This window comes from Nicotiana tabacum, chromosome 1 (genome assembly GCF_000715075.1).
Source record: "Nicotiana tabacum cultivar K326 chromosome 1, ASM71507v2, whole genome shotgun sequence".
Lineage (NCBI taxonomy): Eukaryota > Viridiplantae > Streptophyta > Magnoliopsida > Solanales > Solanaceae > Nicotiana > Nicotiana tabacum.
In genome coordinates, this window is record NC_134080.1 from 86835097 (window position 1) to 86859701 (window position 24605).

Here is a 24605-nt window from a genome sequence, read left to right on the forward strand (position 1 = left end):
ATTCAAACTTGTTCCAACATTCAGAACGCTCAAAACAACATCAAAACACCAATTTATCATCAGATTCAAGCCTAAGAACTTCAAAAACTCTCAAAATACGCTTTCGATCAAAAAGTCTATCAAACCTCATCAGAATGACCTTAAATTTTGCACACACCTCACATTCAACACTACGAAACTACTCCAACTTCCGAAATTCCATTATGACCCCCGGATCAAAATCTCACTATCAAACCGTAAACTTCAAAAATTTAACTTTCGTCATTTCAAGCCTAAATTAGCTACGGACCTCCAAACACAATCCGAACACACTCCTAAACCCGAAATCACCCAACGGAGTTAATTGAACCATCAAAATTCCATTTCGAGGCCGTCTTCATACTGTTCCGACTATGGTCAAATTTCTAGAACTTAAGCTCTTATTTAGGGACTAAGTGTCCCAAAACACTCCGAAACTCCAAATAATTCCTCCCGGCAACTCACAATAGCAGAAACAAACATGGGAAAAGCAGTTAATAGGGGATCGGGGTGTAATTTCTTGAAACGACCGGCCGAGTCGTCATAGAACTAGGGTGTGTACTGTGGCAGGATACTATTCTACCACTAAACTACTGGTGCATTTTGTTTTAAGATTGTCTTATTTTTTATTTATACTCTTTAATTGTATTTTCGCACAAAAATAACTGACCAAAGTTGGTCGAATTTATTAAAAAATAAAATTACCGACCAAAGTTGGTCGATTTTTTAAAATGACCGGCCGAATTTACCAACTAAAGTTAGTCGATTTTTTTAATATTAATTTTTATTTATTTTAATTGTAAAAACTAACCAAAGTTGGTCGGTTTCTTGAAAAATAAATTTTGCAGGACTCAAAAATAGTTTCCTGCATTTTTGCGCCAAAGAAAACCAACCAAAGTTGGTCGGTTTCGTAAAAAAAAAATTAAAAATTAAAATATTTTGAAAAACCGACCAACGTTGGTCGGTTTTTGGCTGGTTTTTTGACCGACCAAAGTTTGTCGGTTTTTACCGAATTTCTCGTAGTGATTAGAGAAAGCATGGGTAAAACACCCACGAGATAGTTTAAAAAGATATCATACCTGACAGCTGAAAAAGAAGATATAGGCACATGATGGATAATTAAAGACCACGAGTAAGGAAGGTTGTTACAAATTACCCATGTAACACAGGTAATCAATATAATAAATATTAGTAACATGCAAGAATTAAGTAGGTCAAAACAGTTATATGTTGTATCCTTGTATAAACCCCCTTACCATATCTTGTACTCTCATCGAAAAATTCATAAAATTATACTGTCAATTGCTTATATTTTTACTCTATGTTATTTGAGGATCTCATTCTCTCCATTTGGAAGGAAGCTGTGATTATCAATAAGATTTATTTTTTCTCATTCTCTCAATATTCAATTTCCATTATTTGCTACCATCTATATTAGGAAAAGTAGAGTAAAATTAATTATTAGAAACCCGAATTATTCTTTTATTTGCTTGGACCACAAAAACTATTTTTCAATTTAACAAATTGGTTCTGTTGCTAGAAAATCTAGTAATCTTTTCACTATCCATTTACATATTTTATCTTTAACAACAAATTATGTCTGGCACTAATGAAATTGTTCAGTTTGAGGATGAACAACAAGGAAGGACTCCTCCGCACCACACACCTACATGTACTCCACAGTGTTCACGAAAATATTCACCTATTAGATCCGCTAATCGGCTGGACAATGACACGAGTAACAATCAAATGTGCAGGATAACTTGACGCAATTTATTACGCAGCAAATCAGTGAAGCTTTGGGTGCTTCTGCGAGTGGGTTACCAAGTGTTGTTCAGGCTCCACCACCAGTTAACACAACTGTGGAAAACTCTCATTTGGGGCTTGAAAACTCTTAAGTATAGAAATACCAAATAATTTTGGAACCAGAGGAACATGTACGACAAATAATTCTAATTAACAAAATCTAGTTCTAATTTTGCAGAAACAGCTCAAGGAACAAAACGAGCGAATAGAACGGATATCGAAAGTACCACCTCTGAATAAAGGAGTGGATATCGACAAGTATTCATGAAGCCAATTGCAACACTATTACCAATACTAGAAAAGTTCAAAATATCTGATATTCTCAAGTATGATGTGACTACCGACCCACGAGATCATGTTACTACATTTATACGGGAGTCAATGGCAAATGATTTAACCAAATAGGAAAGTGAATCAGTGTTGATAATTTTTTTTTGAAACCCTTACGAAAGGGGCACTAACATGGTACTCCATCTTACTTTAAAATTCAATTGCCTCTACACTGAGCTTGTAGATTTATTCATAAAAGCATATTCGATAGCTTAAAAAGTAGAGAAAACAATGAAAAATATCTTCAAGGTAAAACAAGGGAGTACGGAATTGCTCAGAGAATTTGTGGATCGATTCCCGTGAGAAAGAATGATGTTACCTCGTGTACCTGATAATTGGGCAGCAATGGCATTTGCAAGCAACTTAAATGAGAGAAGTTCAGAAGCCACGAGAAGATTAATGGAAAGTTTACGGGAATTTCCTGCAACTACTTGGAATGATGCTTATAGCAAGTATAGCACAAAGTTACGAATAGAAGAAGATAGGTCATCCCAACCAAATGTGGAGGAGAGTTTCGGACCTAGACGCTCAAATCAGAAAGTAGAACTGAAAAAACAGGTACGAACCTTATATGGGGCCTGCGGGGTAACATCTTAGGCCAGACCCAAGACATGCACAGTTTGATCAGAAATCACGGTAGAAGGAGGCAAGTTCTTCTTCTCGATTTGAAAAGAAACGGAATATGACAAGAAGCAACGATCAATGTTCCCGATCAAAAATAGGAGATTACAATCTCAATGTCAATACTTCCGAGTTAGTAGTTGTGTTAAGAGATATGTGTGATAAGGTGTGATAGCCAAAAGAGATGAGATCGGATTCCAGCAAAAGATATCAGGAATTCTGGTGTGAATTCCATATTGATCATGGTCACAAAACAATAGATTATAGGCTCCTACAAGCGGAGGTTGATTATTTTATTGAAAATGGATTATCTTGCTGATCTATTCAGTGAGAAAGGAAAGTGGTCTTATATGAAAAATACGGAAGAACCACCAAAGCCCCCATTGCCAAAAAAGGATGGTGAATGTAATAACCGAGGGGTGAGGAGGCTTATGGAGTTACATACACGGCAACAAAAAGAATAACCAAGATCTCAGTGACCCATAGAAAGTGGACTCGACAAGTCTTGGAAGGAGACAATATAACATTTGATAATGATGAATGCAGATGGCTTGTTCATCCCTCATAATGATGCACTGTAATATCTTGTTTAAGATACTAATATCAAGAGAGTTTTGATTGATCTAGGTAGCTTTGTGAATATCGTATTATTAACAGTGGTCAGTAAAATGCAAGCGACTGATCGTGTGATACGCAAGGCTTGATCTTTGTCTGGGTTCGATGATTCAAGTGTTATAACAAAGGGAGAAATTTTATTATATACATTTGCCGAGGGTGTTGTGAAAGACACTAAACCAGGTAGAGGATGCAGACATGGCTTGCAATAAAATGTTAGAAGGGCCATGGTGCCGTTAACTTTGCATCAGGTTATTAAATTATCATCACAATAGAATTCTTAGATCAGGGGAGATCAACAAGAGGCAAGAGAAACCAACACAGTTGTTGTGGCAAGCAGTACATCCAAAGATATAGATGAAACATATCAATTACAGTGCTAGCTGAGGAGAATTTATTTTCTACCTCAACTGAAAGTGCGAGAATGATGTAGATATAGATGGGAGGCGACATAATCCAAGATCCGGAGGAGAACAAAACTATTAAAACATCTACAGAAAAACTCGAAGCTGTTGTGTTATTCATTCACTAGCCCGTCAGAAAAGTCTATGTTGGGACAAATCTAAGCCCGAAGTTAAAAAGTAAGTTAAAACACTGATTGTTTTGCCTGGTCGTACTCAAATATGATAGGTATACCATCAAAGATAATGACTCATAAGTTAAATGAAGATCTATTATGTCACGACCCAATTCCATACTAGGTCGAGACTACACCTAACACCACCGTTAAGCAAGCCCACACTCGAAACTACTATTTATTTACCCCTTTTTACCATATTTGTAATTACACTAGATTTTATGCAACTGTGATAAGTATTTTTAAACAAAATATCAACATAAAATGTACATAGTCTGCGGTGATAGAAATGACAAGTACAACAGTACATAAGTGCTACAAATCCCCAAAACCTGGCGTCGCAAGTACATGAGCAATCTAGGGAATATACAAAACTACCAAACTACTGTCCGAAAGTAATAGACATGAATATTAAATAAGATGGAAGGAGACTCTGCTGCTGCGAATCGTAACAAGCAAGCAACTTACCCCCAAGTCTCTGTAGATGATCGGCTACGTGCCCGCGTGACCACTGGTAGAACCTGTCTCAGTACCTGTACATCAGTGCAAAAGTGTAGCGTGAGTATGGAGAACAACACGTACTGAGTAAGTATCTAGTCTAACCTCAAAGAAGTAGTGACGAGGGGTCGACTTGACACTTACTAGAGGTCAATAATAATAAAAGTGCATAAAGTAGACATGGTGAGCATACAACAGGTATCAATGTGACAAATAAAATCAACTACAATAAATACACCAGGAACCTGTAACACATCACCAACATCTCGTAACTAGCCGTGAAGGCACTAACTCAATTATCCAAAATGGAACCCATTTCGATTATTAAGTACGAAGTTGCCGAGGCGAGCCCAATCTCATAAGAATAGTGGTACTCAGTACTGCCGAGGAGAATGTCCCAATCCCATAAAAATAGTGTTACCATCATACTACCGAGGCAAACGACTCGATCCCATAAGAGTAGAGAAGTTTACCTCACTCGCGGAAGTACTTGCGATACAAAAGGACATGGTTTTTTCATAGTTATTAAGTATTCCTCATTTTTTCAAAATAAGAAAGCTAAGCAAATATTTACAGCTTTAAAATCCCTGGTCTCAGCTCTATTCAAGACAGTCAATATGCAAGATAATCACAACATTACAATTAAAAGCATGATGTGGATCTAAGTCTACCCGGACATATCATGAAATATAGCTACCGCACAGACCCTCGTCACCTCGTGTGTACGTAGCTCCCTACACAAGTAAATACATAATAGGATACACCTAAGGGGATGAGTTCCCTCTTACAAGGTTAGGCAAGAGACTTACCTCATTCCCAATCTCACTTCCGGTCCACAAATCCGCTCTAAAAGCCCCAAGTCAATGCTGAACAATCCGAAACTAGTCAAATGTTATATAATTTAATCAATATACACTCAAAAGTTCATAATTTAGCTATTAGAGTAATTACCCAACCCAAATTGGAAGATTCTTAAAATTCTCCCCTGGGCCCATGTGGCCGGTGGAATTTTTTGAAGATTAACATCACCCATAGCCTCACGAACTTAAATATATAATTTTTACTTAATTCCATACCCAACTTCGTGGTTAAATCTCATTTTTATCAAAACCTAGGTTTTCCAATAATCTCCTAAAATTTTCACAATTTTATGTTAAAATCTACACTTAATGCATGATTTAAACTCACATTATATAGAAATCACTTACCTCAAAGTGCTAGGTGAAAACCCCTCCTCAAAGAGCTCTAAATTCGAGCAACAAGTGGTAGAAATGAAACAAATGAGCCTAAGTCCTATTTTTTTAAAACACATTGCCCAGGCATTTCTTCTTCGCGATCGCGAAGGAAAGCTGCCCATGCCCAGGAAAAAGGCCATCGCGAACGTGAGGATCCACACATGAACGCGAAGAGTAACGGAGCTCACCCCATGCCCTTCTCCCTACGCGAACACGAGCCTTTCACGTGAATGCAAAGGCCACAGGTCCCAGACCTTCACGAACGTGGGCAAGGGGTCGCGAACGTGAAGAGAAAACCTTAGATGCTCACATTTCCTTCTCCATGAATGCGATAGAGCCCTCACAATCATGAAGAAGGAAATCAGAACTAGCATACCAGATTTTTGGGACTTAGCGTCAGGCGATCCGAAACTCACCCGTGCCACCCGGGACCCCATCCAAGTGCACCAACAAGTCCATAACAATAATACAGACCTGCTCGAACTCTCAAAACACGTAAAACAACATCAAACCTAAGAATTACACCTTAAAACCAAATTGAATCAAATTATGAACTTCAAGTTTTCAATTTGCTCCGAACGCGCCGAATCGTACCTAAACTACTCGGAATGACACCAAATTTTGTGTGAAAGTCATAAATCACCATATGGAACTATTCCTAGGCTCGAAATCTCAAAAGGACTTCAATAACTCCAAAACCTACCCCAAACCAAACTTAAAGAATTTGAAAATCTTCAATGCGCCAACTTTCAATATTAAGCACCGAAACGCTTTCGGGTTATCTGAACCCGATCCGAAGATACGCCCAATTCCAAAATCATCATACGAACCTATTGGGACCATTAAATCCCGGTTTTGAGGTCGTTTACTCAAAATATTGATTCAAGTCAAACTTAACCATTATATGCTACTATTAAGGAACTAAGTGTTTCGATTTCAACTCGAACCCTTCCAAACCTAATCTAAACATCCCTACAGGTCATAAAATAGTCTAAGCATATATGGAAAGTCTTAATTAGGAAAATGGGGATCTATAAAGCAAAACGACCGGTAGGCTCGTTACATATTACACCCCCCGATGAAGCAAAAGAAACGAAAGTAGGGAGCATTCAAAAATCAGGTAATTCAAGAGGAGGTACAAAAACTTCTGAAAATTAGTTCAATTCGAGAAGTAACGTACCCTGACTGGTTAGCTAATATTGTTGTAGTGCAGGAGAAAAAGAAAAATGGCGAGTATGTGTAGATTATACTGATCTAAATAAAGCATGTCCCAAAACATTTTCCCCTTTACCACATATAGATCAACTAATTGATTCTACCGCTAGTCATGGTCTTTTAAGTTTTTAAATGCTTATTCTGGATATAATAAAATAAAAATGGATCCCCTAAACGCGAAAAAAATTTCTTTTATTACAAATAGGGGGATTTATTGATACAAAGTCATGCTTTTTGATTTGAAGAATGTTGGAGCTACGTACCAAAGGTTGGTGACCAGAATGTTCCATGAGCATTTGGGAAAATCCATAGAAGTCTACATCGATGACATGCTAGTAAAATCAGCACAAACAAGGCATTTGAATGAAACCTTTGACATACTTTGCAAGTACAACATGCATCTGAACTTGGAGAAATGCACCTTTGGTGTAGGCTCAGGTAAGTTTTTATGTTTCCTTGTCTAACAGGGGGATCAAATCAAATCCGGCTCAAATTAAAGCAACTGAAGAGATACCAGATATACTCACGAGTAAAAAGGAAGTACAAAGATTAACAAGGAGAGTAGCAGCTATGGGAGATTCATATCTAAATCCTCAAAGAAGTGTTTTAAATTCTTTTAATTATTGAAAAAATAGAATCAATTTAAATCGACTGATGACTGTTGACACGCTTTGAAAGATTTGAAAGCATATCTGTCAAAACCGCCTCTATTGTCAAAGCCAAGGGATGGATAGAGATTACTCATCTGCTTAGCCGTATAGGAAGTAGCAGTAAGCGCGGTATTGGTGCGAGAAGAAAAAGGTACACAATCTCCAATTTACAACGTTAGTAAGTATTTGTTGGATCTTGAGACACGGTACCCTCATTAGAAAAACTAGCATTAGCATTAATAACAACGTCAAAAAAGTTATGACCCTATTTTCAATGCTATCCTACAGTTGTCATAACTACTTTTCCATTAAGGAATATTTTATATAAACATAAATTATTAGGAAGATTAGCTAAATGAGCAATAGAACTTAGTAAATATGATATTGTTTATCAACCTCAAACTGCCATAAAGTCAGAGGTACTAGCAGATTTCGTAGCAGATCAATTCGAGTTTACTTCCTGAAGCTGAAAATGAGGTACTGATATTTACGGAATCTAATCTGTGTATTTTGACATTATACCCTGATGGATCCTCAAATGTAAAATAAACAGGTTTGGGTATTGTCTTAATTTCACCTTCAGGAGAAATTAATAGGCAAGCAATAAAATGTTACCCTATAAGTAATAATGAAGCAGAATATGAGGTACTGATTGCAGGTTTGGAACTTACAAAAGAGATGGGGACTGATCAGGTTGAAATCAAAAGCGATTCATAACTAATGGTAAATTAAATGCAAGAGAATTATGTGGCTAGAGAAACACGAATGCAGCAATACTAAAAAAGCATGAGAATTATTATCACTTTTGAGTGTGGAAAACTATTCAAATACCAAGAGAGGAGAATGCGGAGGCTGATGCATTACCAAATCTGGGATTAGTAGCCGATGTATCGAATACAAAAAATGCAATCATGGTACACCTATTCCACTCAACGCTCGCTCAAGCCAAAAATGATGTAAATTTCAATAATTTTATATGGGATTAGTGGAATAAATTTGTGAATTATCTGCAGTATGGAATATTACATGAGGATAAAAAATAACCCCAATTGCTTCGAATAAAAATAGCTCGATACTGTTTAATAGAAGGCAATTTGCATCGAACGATGTTTGGTGGACCTTTAGCTCGATGCCTTGGACCCTCACAAACTGAATACGAGATGCGAGAGGTACATGAAGGACATTATGGAAATTACGCTGGCGGAAGGTCACTAGTGAAAACACTAATAAGAGCAGGGTATTACTGGCCAAAAATGAAAGACGAGGAAAACTTCGTAAAAAGATGCAATAAATGCCAACGGTATGCAAATAATATGCATCAACCGGCAGAGGTTCTTCATTCGATTATCGCACCGTGGTCATCTATAAAGTAGAAAATGGATATCATAGGTCCTCTTCCACAAGCACCAGGAAATATATATTTTTTTTATTAATTTTAACTGATTATTTTTCTAAGTGGGTAAAGGTAGGTGCCTTCAAATAGGTACGATAAAAGGAAGTTATCGACTTCATCAAAGGTCACTGATTTTTTCAAAGGATGGAAAATTAAATGGAGTACTTCAGCACCATATCATCCCGTAGCTAATGGATAAGCAGAGTCGACAAATAAAATTATTGGTAACAATATAAAGAAATATGTAGAAGCATCAAAAGGTAGGTGGCTGAGGTATACCTAGAGTGTTATGGTCCTACAGAACAACGGAAAAAATAAGCACGAGAAAAACTCCATTTTCACTTTTTTATGATACTGAGGCACTAATTTCAGTAGAAATAGGGGAACCAAGCTTGAGGTTTGAACATACAAACAAATTATCCAATGAGGAATAACTTCGTACAAATTTGAATTTGGTAGAAGAACGAAGGAAAGCAGCTTTAATACAGATGACAGTGCAAAAGCAAAGGATTGAGTGATATTACAATAGAAGGGAGAATCTTCAATATTTTAAGATTAGGGACTTTGTCCTTAAAAAGATATTTCAGTCAACATAAGCGGTAAAGGAAAATTACCTTTGGATTAGGAAAGACCACATTGAGTTCATGGCATTGTTGGAAAAGGAGAATATGGATTAGAGACCATGGACGGAAAAGTGTTACCTTCCAAATAAAATGCGGTACACTTGAAGAAATACTACTTTTGAGCAAGTACTCATGGTCGGGTATCTCAAAGTTCATTACTTATTTGTTCATATAATTTTTACTAACCATTTTAGATGATAGACAAAAAGTCTGCCAAAACCAGATGATGACTATAGACCCTAAAGACACGCAAAATACATCATTATTCTCCGTCTTGGTTACAATAATTATGATGGGAAGAGTTAAGTAGTCATCATCTAAAAAAGTACCCCCGAGACCCATGTGTATTTCCTTTTCAGGAAAAGGACCGTGGAGAGTGTTCAAATTTTCATACTTTAAAGCTCAAACACTGGGGAGACTATACATATGGAAGAATCATAGCTCAAAGCATCAAAGTATGTCTCAAAAAAAACTTAGAAGAAAATTTCAACAAATTTTCAAGCTCAAAGATTAAATGGGAAGTGAAGAACTGAAGAATCAACATAGAATTGAAGATTCAACATAAAACTCCCAAGAGCTATTAGGTTAAGGCTACAAATATAGTCACATGATAAATATACCCATACAGGTAAACCTGCTACAAAGAATGTAGTTATGAAAATTATGTACATGAATATTTGTTTTGAAAGTTCAAATAAAACTTCTTCAAATCACTTCATATTTTATATTTTTATACAAATATGAAGATAAGACACAATCTTCATCAGTATTGTTTATATAAAAGGATCCTCTTTTATAAGTAAAGACCGTATGTTGTCACGACTCAATTTCTCCTATGGGCCATGATGGCGCCCAACATTACCGCTAGGCAAGCCAACAATGAATTAAACATGAGATTTCCCTTTTTAATAAATTTCTAAATAGTTGAAATTCTATTTGTTAAGAAAATGCGAAGTACAAAATTTATTAAGAAAAACATAGACTAATAAGGAAACAAATGCAGTGAATGATTACTCCAAAACCATAAAGTCTACTAGTGGGTATGTCAAGACCTGATGTCACAAGTGTATGAGCAACTAGTAGAATATACAAAACTCTAACTACTGTCTGAATATAAAGTAGAGAGAATGTAAATACAAAAGAGAGACTATAGGGGCTGCAGAACGGCTCACGAAGCAGCTCACCACTAGATGCATCCATGATTCGTACGACCCGATCCAGAATAACGTGTACATTGTCGAGGGTCATGCGACACGAATCATAGATGCATCTATTCTACTGCCGAGGTGTTCGACCCTCTCCACGAGAAGAGGATACTTTATGAACATCCGATCTTTTTAAAGCTATTACAAGGCGAATACACAATGAAGCACAATTTATTTTAACGGTCAAGTAACCCAAAAAAAAATTCAAGTAAATGAAATTCGGTCATTTACAATTTCTTTTATCAAGTTCCAACATAATCTAGGCACTTTAATTAACAAGCAGGATACAAACATTTCAAGTATTTCATGATTTGGGTCCTAAACTACCCGGACATAAGCATAATTAGTAGCTATGTACGGACTCTCATTACCCCATGCATACATAGCCCCTACAATTAGAAGCAAATAGTAAATTAAATCACCTATGGGGTAAATTCCCTCTTACAAGGTTAGACAACAGACTTACCTCGTCTCAAAGCTCACTTTCCGTCCACAAATTTACTCTAAAAACCCCACTTGGTGCCAAAAATCCACAACTAGCCAAATATTATATAAAATAATCAATGTACGCTCAAGAGTTAATAACTTAGCTATTAGAGTAATTACCCTATCCAAATTGGAAGATTCCTAACGTATTGTTTGGATGGTTGTTTCCCATTATATTGTATTGTATTGTTACCCCGGATACAATGTTTGTTTTGATTGTTAATATAAAATTGATTGTATAGTATTGTTAAATCCATTATTTCGGAACAATGAAAAGCCCCATTTTATGAAACAACCAAATCGGCGTGGTGGGATTGTTCCGTATTTTTCTTTCCAATTATGCCTACAGTTATTATTCTATATTTAAATTCTTTACCCTATTATTTATATTATATTCACCCAACTACATTTCTCTCCATCTTCTGTCGTAAAACTACGTTCACCTAAACGGAGTATCCCAACTACGTACTTTATTTCTTTCCAAACAGATTTTTTCCTGGTTCGTTTTCCCTCTCTTTTCTTGTGTATTTTCCCTGGTTAGTTCATCTATGATATTTGCAAACTATATGTTCTGGTAATATAATTTATCAAGTTAATATCATGGTTTAAAGTGTAACATCAAGTTATTAGTTTGATACAGCCAAAACCGACTAGAAATTTAAAACATGAATTATGCGTGGCTTCTGTTGTAACAATCATTCATGTACGAATCTATGAACTATGAAGTACACAATATGTAGCCTTTCTAGATGAAAACCAGTAGTATTGTTCTCGTTAAACCTTTTCTTCGTAATCTCTTGTTTTTTTTTGCCTATTCCAATTTTGGTTATCTCTGTAAAACGATAACGAAGAAGAAGTAAATCAGAAGCAAATGGAAGCCGGAAGTCTTCGTCCAAGGAAAAATCTTCCAAAAAGAAGAGGCCCAAAATAATGGAAGCCGGAAGTCTTCGTCCAAGGAAAAATCTTCCAAAAAGAAGAGGCCCAAAATTTCCTCTAAAGTCTCCTTTTCTCACTCTCTTTTTCTACACACACAGACACGTTAATTCACATTCTCCTCTCTTGCTCAGTACTCATTATCTATAATGTTCTTTGTTTTACTTAAATTTGCTTTTTTAGGGCTTATATTTTTCTGTTTTTACTGAATTAATTTAGTGTAATGTTTTAACATTTGACTAGTACAATCCTATTAGTATGTATCTGAATTCTCCTTCATACTTAACAATGTGTTCTATGAAGAAGAGTTCTATTTCCGGTTCATATTTATTTTACATAGTTAATTGGTTGATGTATCTCACTAAATTTTATTATAGATGGCGGATCGAAATAGTCAAAATAATAGACATATATTGGAAAAAGGGAGCTCTTTAGCTACATATGCTGCTTGCTTAGTAGCTATTTGGTTTTGGACTTAAGTGCGTAAACTAAAAAATAACCGACGTACGATCACACATGATATACGACTGTAAAGTGAACAAGTTAGACATGCATTATTGAGTCATTTTTTCTCAACTGAACTTTGTCGTAATATTATAAGAATGACCCCTTTAGCTTTTACCGATATAAGTGAGATGTTAGTTAGAGATGGCGATCTTAGACCAACACTTCAAGCTACAGTTGAAGAATAAGTTGCAAAAACACTTTACTTGTTAGCACATATTACAACGAATCACGAGTTAGCTTTTATCTTTCGACGATCTGGGGAGTCGGTCAGTCGTCATTTTCATATCGTCATGCGAGCGATCTTCGGGTTATATGAAAAATTTATTAAACAACATGATGGCTCTCAAGTTCCTTCTGAAATTGCCGGCAACTCAAGATTCTACCCATATTTTAAGGTGAACACAATTACAATTTTATTGAACTTTTAGCTAAATTCAAGATTGATTGCATATAATTTATTATAATAATGTCACGATTGTATTAGTGCAATTGATGGAACACATATACGTATTAAAGTTTCACAGAGTGAAGCACCCAGATACCATGGAAGAAAAGATTATCCAACACAAAATGTATTGGCTGCATGCACATTTGATTTAAAATTCACATATGTGTTAGCTGGTTGGGAAGGGACGACATCTGATTCAAGAATCATGAAAGAAGCGTTAAATAGACAAGACCCGCTAAAACTTCCAGAAGGTAAATATTTTATATATTTATATAGGGAAAATTAGATGTGATGAATAAATAATTAAAGCTTTTACTTTTTATCTTTAGGAAAATACTACCTTGTTGATGCTGGATTGATGTTGAGAAGTGGACTTATTACGCCTTATCGTGGGGAGCGATATCACTTGAAAGAGTATTCAAGAAATCCACCTCGAAATCCTCGTGAATTATTTAATCTGCGACACACATCTTTGCGTAATGCTATTGAACGAGCTTTTAGAGTTCTTAAGAAGAGATTTCCTATAATTTCTAGTTCAATTGAACCATCATATGGTGTTGAAACCCAAAAGCTTATTATTTTTGCATGTTGTATTTTGCACAACTACTTAAGAGGTGCAGATTCAAATGATGAGTTACTTGCGCAAGTTGATGCGAAGCTTCTGAATGATAATGATGTGCATGAATAACCACCAAATCCTAGGGAAAGTAATGAGGAGTTTAGAAGGGGGGAGGAGAGTTGATTAGAGATGGCTTAACAGCTGACATGTGGACTAGTTAGAGATGAATTTTTTCGTGTTTATTTATTTGATGTTGTTTGAAAGTAATTTCATAGCTATTATTTTAATAAAAAATATTATGTACTACGCATTTATTTTATTTTATAACTATTACAAATATTATGTCTGATAAAGTTTTCATTAAGTCTTATGAATATCTTTTAATTATGTAGTTATCAATATGCCAAAAAGACCAAAGGCATCCTCAAGCGATATAAATCTTTCAGATAACACTTTTGTTTGTATTTGGTAAAATGCTATGGATGATGCCTTAATTGATGCATTCTATCATGAGCACACACTTGAAAATAGGGTTGGTGGAACTTTTACTGCACACGCGATTGACAATATAGTGAAAGAGCTGCAATCAAAATTTTCAGATAAAGTTTTTACCAAGGAGAGCGTTCATAACCGAATGAGAAATATTAAAAAAATATTTAGCAAGTGTTATGACACCTTTCAAAATGGGATGAGCGGGTTTGCATGGGATTCCAACACAAATATGTGGAATGCTGAATCTGAAGTATGGGATCAATTAATACAGGTACATTTATTTTTAGCAGTTTTGTTCTTTATCTGCATCTTATAATATTTATCTCATTTTCTTCATTATTATATTGTACTTTTTTGTGTAGGCTAAGCTTGAAGTTGCTGAATGGAGAAACAAGCCGATTAGAAATTATGATAAGCTAATTGAGCTATATGGAAGGGATAGAGCTACTGGAAAGCAAGCTGAGACCAGAGCAGATATGGTAAGAAGGGGTGCTCATAATAATTTGAGAAAATCAAGTGATAGTTCATTGACTATTGGTGAGGTAGATGAACTAATTTCCATGAATGCTGCCTCCTTGGAAAATATCTAGGAACATGGACAATATGAGCAATATCAATCAACTCAGGAAGCACGTAAATCGAATGCATATCCAGAGGTACCAACTTCTAGCAGAAATAAAAAATCTAAACAAGATCATCTTGAAGGCATGACTGATATGTTGAGAGGTGAGATGAATAATTTGGCTAATACAATTAATCACCTTTCAACTATGCCACCTATTTCTGAGAGTGAGATATGGCAAATGGTACAAGTGTTGGATTTAGATCCTAGTATGGACATGAAAGCTTATATATTTCTTTGCAAACATGAAGACTTGTGTCGCACACTAATTGGGTGTCCATTGGAAGATTCGCAAATTTCTTTTACTGGCCTTCATGTCGTCACCTGGCAATTGAGTTAGACTAATGTTATTTATGCTTTAGCTATTGAGGATTTTATAGACTTTGACTAGATCGATATGAATTTTATATGTCATGTTGCTAATTTTTTTAATTATATTATGCACTTTAAGTTTGGATTATTTGCCACATTAAAGGTCAGGAACTCAAGGTCCGTTGTCTACTCTGTTTTGATGGAGTTGTGAATTTTTTTGTTTGTTTGTATGAAAACAATTTGGGGCTTTCACTATTATAGTAGAATGATGATTCCCTGTGAGGAAGATGGGAGGTCAAATAAATAAATTATTTTTATGAGTAATTCTTAATAAGCATCGTATTTAAAATAATTGAGTGTATTTTAGTAAACTTAGCAGTACAATACAGTATAATACAGTCAAATCGAACAATAAAGATGTTATTTAATAACAACAAACGATACAATCTATCCAAACATTGTATCCATCAAAACGATACAGTACAGTACAATACATTATAAAACAATGAGAAACAACCATCCAAACAGAGTGTAAAAGTTACCCCCAGGCTCACGTGTCCGGATTCCGAAAATTTTCGAAGAAAGTTGTTACCCATGACCTCACGAACTCAAATATATAATTTTTACCCAATTCCATAACTATTTTCATGGTTAAAACTTATTTTATCATAACCCTTGGTTTTCCACAAAATACCATGAATCTCACTATTTTTCATGTTAAATCTACTTATGATTCGTGTATTTAGCTAAAAATTTGATAGGGATCACTTACCTCTTGATGTTGATCGAACCCCTCCCAAAAATGCTCTCAAAATCATCTAAGACCAAGTGGGAAATAAAGCTAAGTCCTATTATAAAAAGCTATTGCACAGGTCGCAGATGTCGCATTTGCGACACCTTGTTCGCAAATGCGAAGCTGGGACTCCATTGTCAAGGCTGCATTTGCGACCACAACATCGCAAATGCGAAGCTGGGACTCCATTGTCAGTATTCTTCGCAATTTCTAAGTCAATCTCACAAATGGGAAGTTCGCAAATATGAACAAAATTTCTCATTTGCAATACCTGAGGCACCAGCAAAAAAACCTAGAAAACTAAAGTCTTTCCCATCCATCCGAACGCGTCCGAAACTTACCCGAGCCCTCGGGGCTTCACACCAGACATCCGCACAAGTCTAAAAAAATTATACGAACTTGCTTGTATGATAGAAACACCGGAATAACATCTAAAAGTTCGAACGCCAAAATGCATGAATCAAATCATGAAAACTCAAAACTTCTAAAAACACATCCGCGCGTCCGATTCCTATCAAATCAACTCGGAATGGCGCCAAATTTTGCGTGGAAGTCTTAAATCACCATACGGAACTATTACTAAGCTCAAAATCCCAAACGGACCTCAATAACACTGTTTACAGTGAAAATGGTAACAATAATTGAATTTGTAAATGAGATTCTAAAAATACGTGATCTATTCCCGAGCTGGTTGTTAGGGCAGTTGATGCTAATAATTTTAAGTTTAACGATGAAATGCAGGCTAAAATGAGGTAGTAGTCAAACCGAGGGGCCTGTTGCCCGGATGAAGGGCTGATCGATGGGGACCTCGGGGTCCAGGTTCGGGTCGAGCTCAAACTATTGGGGTCAGCCGGACATGGGATAACAATTGAAGATATGATTAAGCAAGGCTATTTACGACCAATATTGAACAATATAGGGAAGAAAAAATAAGAGGACGATAGATATTAAAGCAGCCTCGGGCCAGTGAGAACGAGCAAGCTAGAAAGAAAAGAGAGAGAGAGAGAGAGAGATATTATTGCACTTGTGGAGAAAATGGAGCAACATCAGTCCCTTACAAAGTGGCATGGATTCCCCTTATATAGGAGGGGGAATACCATATAGTACAGGGTGTATTAAATGTAAAGATGTGGGGATAAGATGGCTAGACATGGTACTAGTGCCTATTGACTCTAGCCACTTGCCTCGGGAGTCCCCCTTCTTCGTAACCTTTACTGGGTCGCGGACAGATCCCTTAACCTCGGAGCCTCTGCAGGGCTACAGATGATCCTCTAGATAGAGATCTCGATCATAATCCTATAGCCTCGAGGTGCTGACATGATATTCCGAATATACCTTAATGGCGGGAAATATATTCCCCTGATTTCACCGTATACAGATAGTCTCCGCGTTTCCTACAACGAAGTAATAGGAAACGATATTGAATCGTCGTCTCGAGGTCAGTGTTTCCATGATGTCAACTGTCTAAGAGTATTAAATTCCATGCCCCAGAGAACAATGCAGGGCCGCCGTCAGATGCGGTAATCGAGAAACCCACGAGCTGTCGTAGGCTCGTCGCTTCTGCTTCCCCAGTGCTTCCTATAAATGCACCGGTTGCCAGATACTTCATATTTTCACCTTTCTCATAAACCTTCGAACCAAAATTTTACTACTTGATATCCTTTCCTCTTTTCACAGAATGGTTTTTATCATTTTTCATGGCTAGGACTTCCAGGACAGTTCCCCGACGGAATGATGCTGCGTCGTCGTCCCGATTACCTGAGGGGGAAAACAAATCGGTTCCCACTTTAGAGCAATGGACTCCTACTGATCTCGATACATCACAGGATTTTGACATCGAAACTCCCTCATCTACGCCTGGTCGGTGCGAGCACGTGTCTCGATATATTAGCGTCGTGGTCGATGATAGCAAAGTGAGGAAGGACTGCCGATGGAGCGAGGATGTGGAGATAGAGATCCTCGGCCCCAATGATAACATTACCGACTTCAAGGCGGGCTTATTTCACACATACACTTACCCATTAACCCTGGGCCCTGATAAGTCCATCGAATCTCCCCTTGGAAGTCGACCTGGTTATTCTTGACTTCTGTGCCCGATATCAGGTGACCCTCGGTCAGATCTATCCGTCAATTTGGAGGATAGTGTTAATGCTCAGATATTTTACCGAAGGGGTTAGAGGCAAAGTTTTCACCCTTAGCCATTTGATCAGACTGTACTGCCCTCGATTGTATCGAGGCTTAATCAAGCTTCGACATCGGTCCAAAAAGTCTTTCTTCACGAGCGTTGATGAGGGGAAGGACCGAGGATGGATGAGCAGGTTTATCCAAGTGAAGACCTCGGACATCATCTCGGCACGGAAGATGCCCTTTCCAAAGCAGTGGAACAATCGACGTAAGTGAACTTCCCTTTAGCCACTTCTCAATTACTCTTTCATTTGTCATGATAATCTCTTTGTGCTCTCTCCAACCGCTGCTTGGCATCCAGAGGTAGTCCCAGATTTTTCGGGATGGATCCTGTGTTTGGATGAAAAGTTCCCGTATCGTATTCTATCTTGGACCGTCATGGCTAAGGAGAGTTGGGTGGCCAAAAATCACGGTGAGGTTCCTTTACCGCCTGTGCTTCGCACTTTGTGTTTCCTTCTGAGCCATTAGCAAAAACATACCATGTTTATTGTGTTGGTGCATGCCTTGGTGAGAATATGCAGATGAGGCTGCCCCCCGTTGGTGAAGCATAGGCCTTGGGGCCTTATACGAACAAGTAAAGGAAGAGTAGGGCAGCCGTTACCCGACCTGATAGGACTGCCGCCATAACCTTCGGATCGAATCTTGACATCGAGGGGGAGGAAGATGATGGAAGTCCATTGAGGAGGAGAACAAGGTCCAACGTGAGAGATTTGGAGGCGCCCCGACCGTAGGCTGCTGAATCCGGGACTGCTGGCTCCGGCCGGGCTGGTGAGCAGAGGATCCTTAAAGAGGATGCTGATGCAGCTTCTGCTAGGAGGGTCGTTGGCGTTGATCCTGAGGGACCGAACCCCGAGGCCTTCCAGAAGTGTGGGTCGCTATTTGGAGAAATCAGCAAACTGAATAACTTTATTTAGAGCTTCCGGTCTCATCGGGAGAGCTAAGGGATGCTGAAAAGATGGTCGGCGTCAGAACCTGGACTCCTTCAAAAGGGGGAGATTTCATCGTCAACATTTTTGATGGTGTAATCGACATGGCCGATCTCGATATTTCCGGCACCGTTAAGGCGGCGGAGAAGTCCATGCAACAGGTGATAGTTTTCCCTTGCGCATTCCTTTTCGTGCTCGGGCATTATTCGCGGTCCTTCTTAACTTTCTCATTGTGCCACAGTGTAAGGAGATGTATGATCATGACATTCTTCGGCTCCGAGGGGAACTTCTTTGGCACGAGAAAGAACGTAATAATGTTGCTTCGAAGCTGTAGGACTTGGAGGCTCATCATGTCCAGAGAGACAAAGAGTTGGGAGAACTTTAGACTTTCTTGGAGGCAGTGCTTTAGGAGAAGGCCGCTCTTGTTGCTCAGGTATCCTGCCTCACTCATGCCCGCCCCCTTTTATCTCATATCTGCACATGTTCTGGATTCATGTATTCGTCGACTTGCCCTTCTTCGTAGGTCGACCAAAGTAACTCGCAGATTAGTCAATTGAAATTGGAGGTCTCCGGGCTGAAAGTGCAAAATGAGACCACAACCGGGGAGTTGATGACGTCCCGTGATCTTATCATGAACGCTTGCAGGGAGATCGTTACTTTGGCAGCGGCTAAGTCTGAGGTTGAACGAGATGCTGCCGCTTACAAGGAGGATGCAGCCACATCGCATACAATGGTTCGTGACATATCCTTGGCCGCTGAGCAGAAACTGATCCGAGCTGTCGAACATTCCAAAGCAGAGGCGAAGAGGGAGATCCTGGAGTAACTCGAGGCCAAAGGCTTCGATCTGTCTGCCGACCTGGAGGAGGCTCGTGTGGCGGAGGGAAGACTGACGCTCTTGATTGCCCCTGATGGGGGTGAAGATGATAGTGGCGAGGAGTAGTCTCTGAGCCCTTTTTGTAAGCCTCTCTTTTTGCTTCATGTGTTCCCCCCCAGAAACAATAGTGTAAATATGTTTTCTCTCTTTGCTAATGTATATAACAAGGAGCTTTTCTCCTGTTAGCTTTTCTCCTTGCTCTTTTGTTTTTGTGTTCCGGCACCGGCCCTCCAGGGCCTTTTTGTAGAGCAGACCAAGGGCCCCGAGACCATCCATGTCCCGAGGTGGGATCGATAGTTCCTCCTGAATCAATACTTATGACGTTAGGGATCTCCCGAGGACCTTCGATTTTATGAGTTATGTGGGAGCCTGGAATGATTTTTCTAGTGCACTCCCCAAGCAGAATGTGACATTAACGCAGCCAGAATTAATTGGCCCTCTTAGGCAAATGAGCAGTTGTTACTTAGCCTCTATATATTTGCTCGTCTTCCCTTCCAGCGATGATTTTGCAGTTTTTAATAAGCCTATCTCTTTTTCAGAGCCTGACGCTTTGTGCGAGTCCTTCCGCTCCCCTGTTTCATAAACTTTTTTCCTGGATCCTCATCTTCTTCCCCTTATCCTGTTGTAATCATAGCCGCCACTTGGACGGCTGATCCTCGGACGGAGGGGAGTTCCTGCTATGCTCCGCCCTTGGTTGGTACCAGTGGCTCACCCCCGATATAGGGAGAGCGAGACTCAGGGCGCCCTTCCTCGAAGAAGGCTGTCACACCGGGGAGACTTCCCAATATTCCAGGCCATCGAGAGCATGTGTCAAGGATTATTTTATCGGTGAGGGAGGAAAACCTCGAGATGATCAGGAAGGAATGCGGATGGGGGGGGGGAAGGTGTGATTTTGCGAGCACCTTCCCTTGAGGAGAGTATCATGTTATATGTTGAGGGATTCTTGAGTGTGTATATCTACGTTCTCGTGCCGAGTTCCCTGGACTGGGTCGTGCTTGATTTCTACAGGAAATATCAAGTAATTTTGGCGCAGGTTCATCCCTTTCTTTGGAGAATAGTGAAGTCGATGAGATATTTTACAGACAAGGCCGGGATAGAATTCACCCTTAGCCACATTGTGAGGTTGTATCGGCTATTATGCTATCGGGGCTTGATTGCTCTTCAGCGTAGATCCACCCGAGCTCCCGTGGCTGGCAGCGAGGAGGATGAGGACCGTGGATGGATGAATCGGTTCATCTGAATCCGAACGACCGATGTTATCCCCAAAGAATATTTGCGGTTCCCTGAGAGATGGAACCTCACACATAAGTGCTTCGTTTGAGCTATATTTTAACTTGGCCTGGGGTTGGCCCCGTAACGATATTTTTCGGTTCTCTGTTTGTAGCAACTCATTGGTTGCCCGGTGAGATCCCTAATTTAGACGAATGGTCTCGTAAGCTAGCAGCTTGCTCAGCCTACGATAGGCGCCAGTGGTGAGATCTATTAAAAGGGGGATGGGAGGTGAAGTACCACGGTAGGTGTCCGGCATCTTGCTCCCCTAAGGGGAAACTTCCTTCTTGCTAGCTCATCTGGTTTGTCTGTTGCAGGTGCCGGGATTCTTTTCGGAGCAAGGTCGAGAACCCCGAAGGAGGAGGAGAGACTGCTGGCCCCAGGGTCAAAGAATACCGGAAAGAGGAAAGATGCCCCAGGGTGCGAGAACGCTGGTCATGAGGTGCCTTCTTCACAACGGTTAAGGGGAAGTGGTTCGGCCGACCAACAATCTTCTGGAGTTGGCACATCATCAGACGTTACTTCGGCCTTCGGCGAGGCTCAGCGCTTTGGCCTTATGATGATCTTCGGCCGTTGTAAGGATGTTCTGGCCCTACGCTCCTCTCTTTTCTTTTTGTTTATCTGGCTTTCTTTCTCAGGCTTTTGATAGGCTCAAAGCTGAACTGCTTTATTGCGAGGCCCCGTTGTGGGGTGCTCGAGATAGGGAGAAATCCCTCAGGCTTTTTTGTGCGGCAAAGGAAAGCGAGCTCATCTCCTTGCAGTGTGAGGTGGATCAGAATCGGGCCCGGGAGGCCCTCTTGGAGAAACAGGTATTCTGCATCTCGCACTGGCCTATATTCCTTTTTCGTCTCGCCATCTTGACATATTGCTGTTTAAGTTGAAGAATAATACGGATGAGCTGGAACAACTCTGGGGCGAGGTTGGCAAGGCCAAACGTGAATTCATCAAGCTACAAGTGCATGTGAATGCCCACTCTGAGGCCAAAGAGAGGGCTCAGGCCGGGGCTTCTTCTCTTGAGGCACAAATTCAAGCTACCAGTGCGAATGATTCTGCTCGGGTAAAGATGATCATGAGACTTTCATCCGAGCTTTCAAGGACAAAAACTGAGCTGGTGAATGTCCCGGCAGAGATTGTGATGAATAATACCAGAACGGGACAGAAAATGGCGGCTTATTCGAGGAGCGTTGCCGCTGCTAAAGTTAAGTTGCAGAAGACCCTCGATCGTGCCAACAACAGCAAGGAGTATGTGAGGTGCAGATCCCGGAGGGAAATCCTTGAAGAGATTCATGCCAGGGGCTTTGACCTCTTGGGGGAGATCAAGCAAGCCAAAAGAGAGGAGTACGATGCCAAGTTCCTATTGTCTGATGCCGAGGATCATGAGGAGGAGACCGCCCGGCTATAACTGCCAGAAAAGAGCGGAATGATCATTCCCTACCTTCTTTGTTGTGTATATATAGCTTTCATTATACGACACGGGCTGAGGTCACGCTTCGTCGTCAGTATGTAGCAATAAGAGGGGAAACCCCGCAACTTATATCTTCTGTATTTCTTCTTGTTGGAGTTTCGATCGGATCGGTTTGATCCCGTATTTGCCCTTAGGCTTGCATGCTTTAGCTGTCTTTGGGTTCAGACTCCGAGTCGCATTGCGATTCGAGATTTAATTAACCCTAAAGTTCTTTTCTACCTGCATAGGCAGACGACAATGGCCTTTTGTGTTTCGGGTCGAAATGACCTTATAGATGGGTGGCCCGGAGGCTCACTCGGCTGGAGATTGTGCCATTTATACTGTGCCCTTAGGCACGTTGTAATTTAGCCATTACGGGTCCAGTCTCCGAGTCGCGTTGCGATCCAAGCTTTAATTGACCCTTTTTGGTCGTCGAGACCTTTCAATATGTTGCCCTGATGCTTGCACAGTTAACTATTTTGGATCTAGTCTCCGAATCAGGTTACGATTCGAGATCATTTTAATCTTCAAGTTGTCAATTTTTTAGCTAGCGACAATGGCTCTTATGCTGTTTGGTCGTAGAGACCTTTTAATATGTGGCTCAGAGGCTTGCTTAGCTGGAGACAATGGTTGTTACACTGATTTTGCCTGTGGGCTTTTTTGTAGGCTTTATTTTCCGCTCATTAAGGTCTTTTGAAATATTTTTGCCTGACCCGTTGTCGATTCTGGAAGAACCTCGATTTCAAGTCGTTGTCGGTGATGTTTTGAGCACCTCAGAAGGTTCATAGCTCATAGGTCGAGTAGATCAATGCTTTTGCGATTTGGAGCCGACATGGTCGAAGCTCGTTTTTGCCTGTTGAGGGAAGCCTATTTTAACTATTTTTTTCCGAAGTATATTCAAAGTAGTGGCCTATGATTTTATTTAGCGACGGTCGGGCGTCCCTGAGTCGCGTTATTTTGGCTGTATCAGCCATTTTGACCGTAGTCATATGTGTTTGGCCATAGCCATTTCTTTGATCCCGAGTGATAGTTTAGGCGTCTACACCGAGGGTATGCCCTTTAGGGATTCTTGCAAATGCGACGTATAGCCTAAACTTCAGGATTTTCATGCCTGTTGAGGTCTTACAATTTGTCATGCCTGTTGAGGTCTTACAGTTTGTCATGCCTGTTGAGGTCTTACAATTTGTGTAATGTAGAATAGATCTGGTTACACTGAGGCTGCCTGCTAGGGGTCTTACAGTTTCGAGTTTTCCAGCGTATGGCGATTAATGGTAGTCTCCAAGTCATCGAGTTTGTTTAAGCTTGAAGACTGCTTTTCGTGAGCTCGGAGTTTCCTTGTGGGGGCTTTATGAGCCCGGAGATCCGACCCTGGGGTCGTGCGGGTGTTGAATTGCTGATGCTAAGTCTCCGAGTATCTCGGGACATATTTAGTGGAGAGGCCCTTGCCGCGAGTATGCCGAAATCGCCTTTTTCGAAGTATGAAATGCCGAAAAGGTACTCTTTATTGCTTGGCATAAATATATGCTGTAAATACATGTTGTCTCGTTGTTGTGAGCTCGGCCCGCGGGGGTGCGGCTCCTCCTATCATTTGATCCATTTACACGATTCCCTTTTGAAACTCAGCCTGTCGTTTCTTGGCCCTTCCGAGGGGATGGTGTCCCTAAGAGAAGGTCATCGCACGTCGTCTGATTTTAGAAGAAAGGCCTGCAATCCCGTCAGATCCTCCTCTAGGGGTATGCCGCTCCGCTAATAATCTTGCTGGCGGGACCCTCTTTGGGTTGGAAGGCCGATCGAGGGATGAGAGCAAGGTGAGCCCTGCTAAGGCCTTGGATATCCGAGTGGAGTTAGAACTTCCGAATGCCCCAGTTGATTGCCTACATATAGGTTAGTGAAAAAATAACGAAAGAGTGAAATAGTTCTTCCTCACCGCGGGATGTGTGGGTAACATTTTGAGGTTCGGTATGTTTCTG